Below are 8,887 nucleotides of genomic sequence, written 5' to 3' on the forward strand. Positions count from 1 at the left end.
AAATTTTGGTGCATACCTAATAAAAACCTTTTGACTTTAATATCACATTAACAGTGTACACTGTGGTAACATCCAAAACACTGTTGCTGGGGTTTGCTTCATTATCATTCTTAAATTGAATCCCGTTGCTTTTCTTGTTGGTTCTCAGAGTGTACCTTGTAAACCATGTCATTGCCTAACTCTTGATCCTGCCATACATCCCCACCCTGTATCTGACTTCTGGTCCTTGTTGGCTAGTAATTCTGCATTGACCTTGCTATTTCCTACTTCTGCAAACCCGTTTTCCCACTATGCCACTCCTTTTGTCAATATTCTGGTGATCTGCTGAGATATTAGCCAAAAAGGGTATTTTATGTGGTAAGGTATTGCACTGAGCACCTCTTTATATGTGCCCCTGTTTTATCATGTTTAGAACAAGAGACTGCTGACATATTACTAGAGTCTGCTAAAGGAATTATAAGTTGCAAGAAACTGTAAGAGATGGCTGATATGTTACAACAAACTGTCGCTGACCACTTCTTAAAATAGACTTCTGCCGTCACTGATGTGATGACTTAATTAAGTTCTTTGAATAAAGAGTTTTCTTTTCAGCACTCTGAAATCTTAAGAAACTAGTTGAAGACTGCTTTAGTAATACTAGATACTGTATGTATACAGATATTGTATATCCTATATAAATTCCTTTTTTGCCCAACTGTATATATATATATTTTATGGGTTTTTTTGTTTTTAGTTTTCTTTTACTGCACTCTGATAAAGGATAAATCCCTGCTGAAACCTGAATTAGCCAATATACAGTACAGTATAAACAGAAACCTAGATGAGACTAAAGCTCCATCTGCTGGATAGATATAATATTAACATGCAATTTATTACCAGACCATAAAAAGATAACATTTTGTAGCTTTGCCTGGCCATAATAAAAAAAACAAAAGAAATGTAAAAAAACAAAAACACACTGTTTCCCTATAAAGGTAAAATTCCACTTCCGTAAAAAAAATGACAGCATATAACATTGCTACACAAGCCATTAATGTTGAAGATTACACTGGTCGATCGGGTGCTGGGCTGAACAAACGGGTGCTGGTCTCCTGCCATCTCCAGGGCTGTTTGACGCAAATGCAGCCCTGGTGAGATCTGTAGGCAGCCTGGTGAGAGGCAAACGCAGCCCTGGTGAGACGCAAACGCAGCCCTGGTGAGATGCAAACGCAGCCCTGGTGAGATCTGTGCGCAGCCCTGGTGAGATCTGTGCGCAGCCCTGGTGAGAAGCAAAAGCAGCCCTGGTGACATCTGTATGCAGCCTAGTGAGATGCAAACGCAGCCCTGGTGAGATGCAAACGCAGCCCTGGTGAGAGGCAAACTCAGCCCTGGTGAGATCTGTACGCAGCCCTGGTGAGACGCAAACGCAGCCCTGGTGAGACGCAAACGCAGCCCTGGTGACATCTGTTTGCAGCCTAGTGAGATGCAAACGCAGCCCTGGTGAGATGCATATGCAGCCCTGGTGAGATGCAAACGCAGCCCTGGTGAGATGCAAACGCAGCCCTGGTGAGATCTGTACACGAGAAACTGTCCAAAAATCATTAGTCTGTATTGTTTTAGAAAAAATTTCACATGTTCCTTTAAGAAAAAGTATCGGTAAAGGTAGGGAAAGTACTTGTACTTGGTCTTTTAAAAAATGGTATCCGGACATCCCTAGTGTGAAGTGATCTTCTCCCCTCCCCTCCTCCTCGGTGTAATGTGGAGTGATCTCCTCTCCTCCCCCCTCCTCGATATAGTGCAGAGTGATCTCCTCCCCTCCCTCCTCCTCGGTGCACTGCTGAGTGATCTCCTCTCCTCCCCCCTCCTCGATATAGTGCGGTGTGATCTCTTAGCCTCCCTCCTCCTCGCTGCACTGCTGAGTGATCTCCTCTCCTCCCCCCTCCTCGATATAGTGCGGTGTGATCTCTTCCCCTCCCTCCTCCTCGCTGCACTGCTGAGTGATCTCCTTCCCCCTCCTCGATATAGTGCGGAGTTATCTCCTCCCCTCCCTCCTCCTCGGTGTACTGCTGAGTGATCTCCTCCTCTCCCTCCTCCTCAATGTACTGCTGAGTGATCTCCTCCCCTCCCTCCTCCTCAATGTAGTGCGGAGTGATCTCCTCCCCTCCCTCCTCCTTAGTGTACAGCAAAGTGATCCCCTCCTTCCTCCTCGGTGTACTGCTGAGTGATCTCCTCTCCTCCATCCTCCTCCATGTAGTGCAGAGTGATCTCCTCCCCTCCCTCCTCCTCGGTGTACTGCTGAGTGATCTCCTCCTCTCCCTCCTCCTCAATGTACTGCTGAGTGATCTCCTCCCCTCCCTCCTCCTCGGTGTACTGCTGAGTGATCTCCTCTCCTCCCCCCTCTTCGATATAGTGCGGAGTGATCTCCTCCTCTCCCTCCTCCTTGGTGTACTGCTAAGTGATCTCCTCCTCTCCCTCCTCCTCGGTGTACTGCTGAGTGATCTCCTCTCCTCCATCCTCCTCCATGTAGTGCAGAGTGATCTCCTCCCCTCCCTCCTCCTTAATGTACAGCGAAGTGATCCTCTCCTTCCTCCTCTGTGTACTGCTGAGTGATCTCCTCCCCTCCCTCCTCCTCAATGTAGTGCGGAGTGATCTCCTCCCCTCCCTCCTCCTTAATGTACAGCGAAGTGATCCTCTCCTTCCTCCTCTGTGTACTGCTGAGTGATCTCCTCTCCTCCATCCTCCTCCATGTAGTGCAGAGTGATCTCCTCCCCTCCCTCCTCCTTAGTGTACTGCACAGTGATCTCCTCCCCGACATCTGTCTGATAGTTCAGGCTCTGACGTCAGAGCCTGCAGGCGCTGAGGAGGAGAGAACTTCACACATACCACAGCCACATGTATACTGGGGGACTGGGGACTGGTAGCAGTACAGGAACTGAACCTTGGTTGGGGGTTTTATACTTTACCCTGCCACACCAATTAAGCTGGTAATTTTACCCCCGCTACCCCAGCTTCATTGGTGTCAGTGTTAAAGTAAAATGTTAAGCTCAGTTTACACTTATGCTGCATCGCGTTTAATGCACTTTGTGCAGTGTTTGCTGGGCTGCCCTACGCACAACAAACTGCAGCAGCAAAGACGTTTATGCTTTATGTAGTTTTTGGGAATGCATTTTTGCACATTTGTCACATGTCAACACATGCCCATAAATGCCCTCCTTACCATCTTGTTGTGAATTGTATTGGGATTGTAATGTCTTCCCTATATTGTAAAGTGCTGCGCAAACAGTTGGTGCTATAAAAATCCTGTATAATAATAAAAATAATAATGCATGTTTTGTCTGCCAAATATGGTGTGCAAATAAATAAAGTTATGGCATCACAAGCATGTCACGTGTTTTTTCTGCATTGTGTGATTGCATGTCAAAGCACATGTTATCATGCATGGCAAGTGTGAACTGGGCCCAAAGTCACACCAGTTGTGTTGGGGAGAATCTTTTCCAGTGCTACCCCAATGCATACACAAAGCAATTTGTCGTGTTTTTAATGAACTGGTCAATGTGATGTGCTATGAATAAAAGTTCTCTCTATATGTCTCTTTAAAGAGGACCTTTCACTGTATCTGTGCTATCACAAAGTCACATTAAAAAAAAAAACAACACAAAAACATTTTTTAAAGTCCCCCACCCCCACCCCCACATACTGTACATGCACAAACACATGTCAAGTGTGCCTACGTACAAAAAGGACAATTGCGCCACACATGTTACATATCACCAGGAACTTCAGAGTGAGAGCAATAATTCTGAACCATCAGTCACTGTTAACACTAAATTGATGAGCGATGACAGATTTCAAAGCATCGCTTATGGCCAATTTTGGGTATGGTCATTTTGTACGATTTCCTGGCCACACACAATTTTGAGGCTTGACATGTTTGGTGTCTATTTGCTCGACATGACCCCATATTTTATATTTTACCAAAAAATTTAATAAATAATTTATTTATAAAATAATGTAGGAATTTTTTTTATACTTTTTTGTTTGTTAAAGGAGAACTATGGGGTCAGTGTTTTTCCCCATAGTTCTCCTTAGGATAACGGGAGGACACAAACTAGCGTCCTCCCGTTACCCTAAGCTCAGTATACCGCGAGCTACTGCTCGCGGTATACTGAGACGCCGCAGCCGGAGCGGATCCCGACGTGGATGACAGGATCCGCCCAGCTGCGTGAGTGACAGCTGGCTTTGCCTATCTAGAGGCAGAGCCAGCTGTACCCGCCCCCTCCCCCGTCCGTTCCGCCAGTCAGCGCTGGCAGATCGGAGCGGGGAGAGGGGAATTCAGCCCCTCCGGCTGTCACGGCAGAGAGCCGTGACAGGATCGAGAGGTGAGTGAACCTGGTATGTGTTCACTCACCTCCCGATGTACTGAGCCGACCTGTGACAGTCTTATTGTCACAGGTCGGCTAGAACTATGAGGTGAGTGGAAATCACTCATCTCATAGTTCTCCTTTAATATAGTAAAAAAACAAACAATCAGCGGTGATTAAATACTCCCAAAAGTAAGCTTTATCTGTTCCAAAAAATGATCTACATTTTTTTTACGGTACAACGTTGCATGACGGAATAAATGTCAGTCATAGTACCTCTGCGCTGAATACCAAAAAATCGCCTGGACAGGAGGGGGGTTTAGCACAACAGTCTTCAAGTGGTTAAAATATATGAAGTTTCATTGAAGTGACTTCTGAAATGATGACCATGTTCTCATATACAAAGTGTCCACTAGGTGGAAGCCATTACACATTATTACGTCTGTCCATATATTATTCTAAGACATGTGCAATTTGTTTTGTTCCAAATCGAAATTCGGACGAAATTTCGGAAATTCTGAGATTCGGATGTATCCGAATTCCGAATTACAGGTATAACTAATGCGGTTTTTTTGGACGAACTTTAGTTTTTTGCACTGGAAATAGAAAGGGCAATATTTAAAGAATATATTTTCTTATCAACATGGCGGCTATGTTGCTCAAAATGAAGCATCAATTCCCAGTACCCTTTGCTCCATGCATGTGCGATGTGTTTCCCTATATGTGTCCCATTATTTTGGTGCTTATTCATCTCCCCATGCCTGTGCAGTAGCACGCAGTTTCTGGGCACACATGTGCAATTAAAGATACACAATGAAAGCACGGGATGGAATTTCTCAACCGCACTCCAGAAAGCTGCCAGTAATATGCCACACATGCACAGTAGTGGCTGGTCTTCACTGTCACTGCTGCACATTACAGCACATGTTGCATGTGTTAAATTAAGAAGCCCTTTCATTTCCAATAGGCCGCAGCTCACCAAAGATGCTGTATCACACTGCACTGCTGTACACACGTTGCTGTGGATATGGGGTAATGCATGGTAAAATGAACACTTTACAGCAGGGGTAGCAAATTCCGCGTTCCAGCTGTGTTGCAACTACAAATCCCATGAGGCATTGCAAGACTGTGACAGCCACAGGCATGACTCCCAGAGGCCGATGCATGATGGGATTGGTAGTTTCATCACAGCTGGAAGGTCAGAGTTTACCTCCCCTGATTTACAGTGTTACACAATGCACAGGTGTGAATAGGCCCTAAGTAAACACTGTTTGTTCTGAGGACCATTTTACTATAAGTGACCCGGCAGTCCTGTCATGCACCCAAAAAGCCTCTGATGCTTTGCCACTGCCACAGTGGTGCTATTCCCCGTGCAAAATCTCTGACTCAGGCTGTTACAACAGTCTCCAGGTATAGGAATGGGGAGTGGGCATCAAGCCAGCAATCATGGGGGAATATGCTTAGAGACAGGCATGCCCACACACACACACGACTGCCCCCTGCATTATCACAATAAATGTTCAGCTTCACTACTTCATGTTAAGTGTTAGGGTAGCAGTGTGCATGTGTTGGTATTATTTTTGGACCGCAGTCAAAATGGTTTGAACAGCTAACATAACAGTCAGGAAGAAGATAACAAAGTCAAATTCCAACTTTTAGAAAAAAATAAATGCATACTTCTTCATAACAAATACATGTGCATTCATCACTTTCTTTCAATTGGAGCAAGTAAAGCATTGCAACCATGATCAGTGGATCACACATATCAGCTCTGGCTCCTGTAGATCCCCCTTTCTGTCCATGTCTGTACCTCGGTACGGACATTCAGTAACATGGACAGTAAGAAGAATGAATGAACCACAAGTGTGATGACGTCACTGCACATGTAGTCCATTGAGAACTAAAGTTCCTCTGCCATGGTGGCTGATGGGAAACTTGTAGTATCTCCATTCACACATACTGTCAAAGGATGTGTGACTGAATGACACGGCTTTGCACGGCCGCACAAATTCAAAAAGCAACACGAGCCTGAAGCGAGAAGAACCCCACAATTAAGTGGGGGTGGGTTTGCGATGTGATCATGTTTCATGAGATTTATAGCCATCACCTGACTTTTCTCTACTGCAGTTGACCAGTAAAGCCACTGGTGGTAAACTTCAGCCCTCCAGCTGTTGTGGAACTACATGTCCCATGAGGCATTACAGGAGTGACATGAAAAGACAGAGGAATGTTGGGATTTGCAGTTATGAACAGCTATAGGGCCGGAGTTGCCCAACCAAGTAAAGCTTTGACCTAGCCAACAGGGTTCAATTTGTTACTAAAATGCTAATTTGGAGCAGACTAATCCCTTAAAAAGAAAAAGTGATTCCGGCAGTAATTCTGTCTGCTCTGGCAAGGCACCCTTCCAATGTTGAGGGCATGTGGCTGGGGAAGGGGGTGCATGATTGCCTTCCTCTTTCCTGGCCTGCCAGGCCGCATGCTCAGAAAATGGTCTAGTAATGATTTTTGGAGAGACCCCACACCATTTTATGTAAGTGGGGTTCCCCTTAAAATCCATTCCAGTCTCAAAGGGCCTGTTATGAATTTTGTGGTGGACCCAAAAATGTTTTTGTTTGGTGGGGTTTCGCAACAATATCTATACCATACCGCATCTATCATGGCGTCCAGCGTTGTAATCCATGTGAATCCACATGGATAAAGAAAAAACAAGTTAGTCCACGCACATAAAATGCAATACAAGTGAAAGCCATTCACTTGCAAAGAAAATTAAAAATAAATAAATACAATAAGGGGTCTATTCACGAAGCTGCCGAAGGATCTAGCCATAGCTTCAGCCGATCCTTCGGCTAGCTTCGGCCCCAGGACCCCTTCGGTTCAGTAGAACCGAAGGGGTGCTGTACGGGCTATTCACTATAGCCCGTACAGCTCCCGAATGTGGCCGAGCGGCTCAGTCGAGCCGAACGCATATGCATTTTACTACTGGCTATTGCAAATTGAAATAGCCTATAGTAATGTAGCAATGCATTTCAATGGGAATTTTTTTCTCTATTCTGACATCGCTCCGTGTCAGAATAAAGAAAAAAAAAAAGAAACAGCAGTGTTTCTCTCTTGGGCGGCCGGGAGCGGGAGGCTCCCAGAGCGCTCGGGAGAGTTTTTTTTTTCCTTTTTTTTTTTGACGGCAGCGGAGCCGCCGAACAATAGGAAACTATTGGGTGGAGTTAGCTGTCACTGCTAGCTCCGCACAATCGTTTTCTATTTACTTATTTTTTAATTTTTTAACTATTTTTCTGTTCTGCTCGCTACCTCTGAGGGACCGGGCAGAACAGCCGAGCCGAATGCCGCTCAGCAGCATTCGGCTATTCACTCACTGCTGTTCGGCATCTATAAGAATAGGCCAAACAGCAGTGAGTAGCCTGCCGGAGGTTCGGCTCAGCCGATCCAGATGTTGGATCGGCTGAGTCGAACTCCTTCTGCATTTCGGGTAGGCCGAACATGCTGAGCATGTTCGGCCGACCCGAAGCCATGTGAAGCAAGCCGATGTACGGCTGAAATCAGCCGTACCAGCCTGAAGTGAATAGCCGAACAGTCGAATAGGCCCTTAGGGTGTGGTAGGAATTTTAAGGAGGAACCTCACCCCCAAAAATGGGGAAAAAAAGACGTGGGGTCCCCCCTAAAATTCCCAACCAGACCCATGATCCGAGCACAGGCTTGGCAGGGCAGGAATACCAGGCCACATGTCCTCGGCACTGGGAGGGTGCTTATCAGGGTTCGCCCCTGGAAAATCACCTTGTCCCCGTGCTGATGGGAACAAGTGCCTCTTCCCCACAAGCCCTGTGTGTTGTTTGTGGGAGTGCGGGCAGGGGGGGGGGGGCTTATTCACATCAGGGTACCCTCCTAATTAAGGGGCACCCAGATGTGCGCCCCCTTGTGAATGAGTAAGGGGTACTTGTTAAATAAAAGTTTTACAAAAGAGGCCAAAAATCCTTTAATTGAAAAAAAACCCCAGAAGACTTGATTTTGACAAGTCTTTTATTAACAAAAAAAAAAGCACCCAAAAAATTGATCCACTGACTTAATCCAGGGTCAATCACGACGTCCAGCGTTGTCCACAGCGACGACTCGATGAAATAAAAACGAAAACAAGAAAATAGAAATAATGACAAAAAATGATGCCCGTCGACCCGTCAGCTCGTGACGAACATCCGCTCAGTGGTCAGGTGCAAAGCTTTAGCCAATCAGGGATCACAAGGCACTGTGTGGTGCACAGCGCCGTATGGGGGGTGCTCGGCGGGCGAATAGCCTGCCGAACGCCCTGACAGTTCGTGTGTTCGCCGAACACATGAACTGCCGATGTTCGAGTTGAACTCTTGCTTGACTCGAGCATCGAGCCCATCCCTACTGATTGGCTGCCCGCTCTGTTCGTTCAAAGATTTTTCGGCCAGCTCCTTCAATCAGCTGATCATCAAGAACTAGCCGAGACTCGCATTGTGTATGGCCAACTCAACTCATATAGCTGCATTGATTTTTTAAATAATCTGCAAGGCTTT

The sequence above is a fragment of the Nanorana parkeri genome, unplaced genomic scaffold, assembly GCF_000935625.1.
Source record: "Nanorana parkeri isolate BGI_ZX_2015 unplaced genomic scaffold, ASM93562v1 scaffold233, whole genome shotgun sequence".
Classification (NCBI taxonomy): Eukaryota; Metazoa; Chordata; class Amphibia; order Anura; family Dicroglossidae; genus Nanorana; species Nanorana parkeri.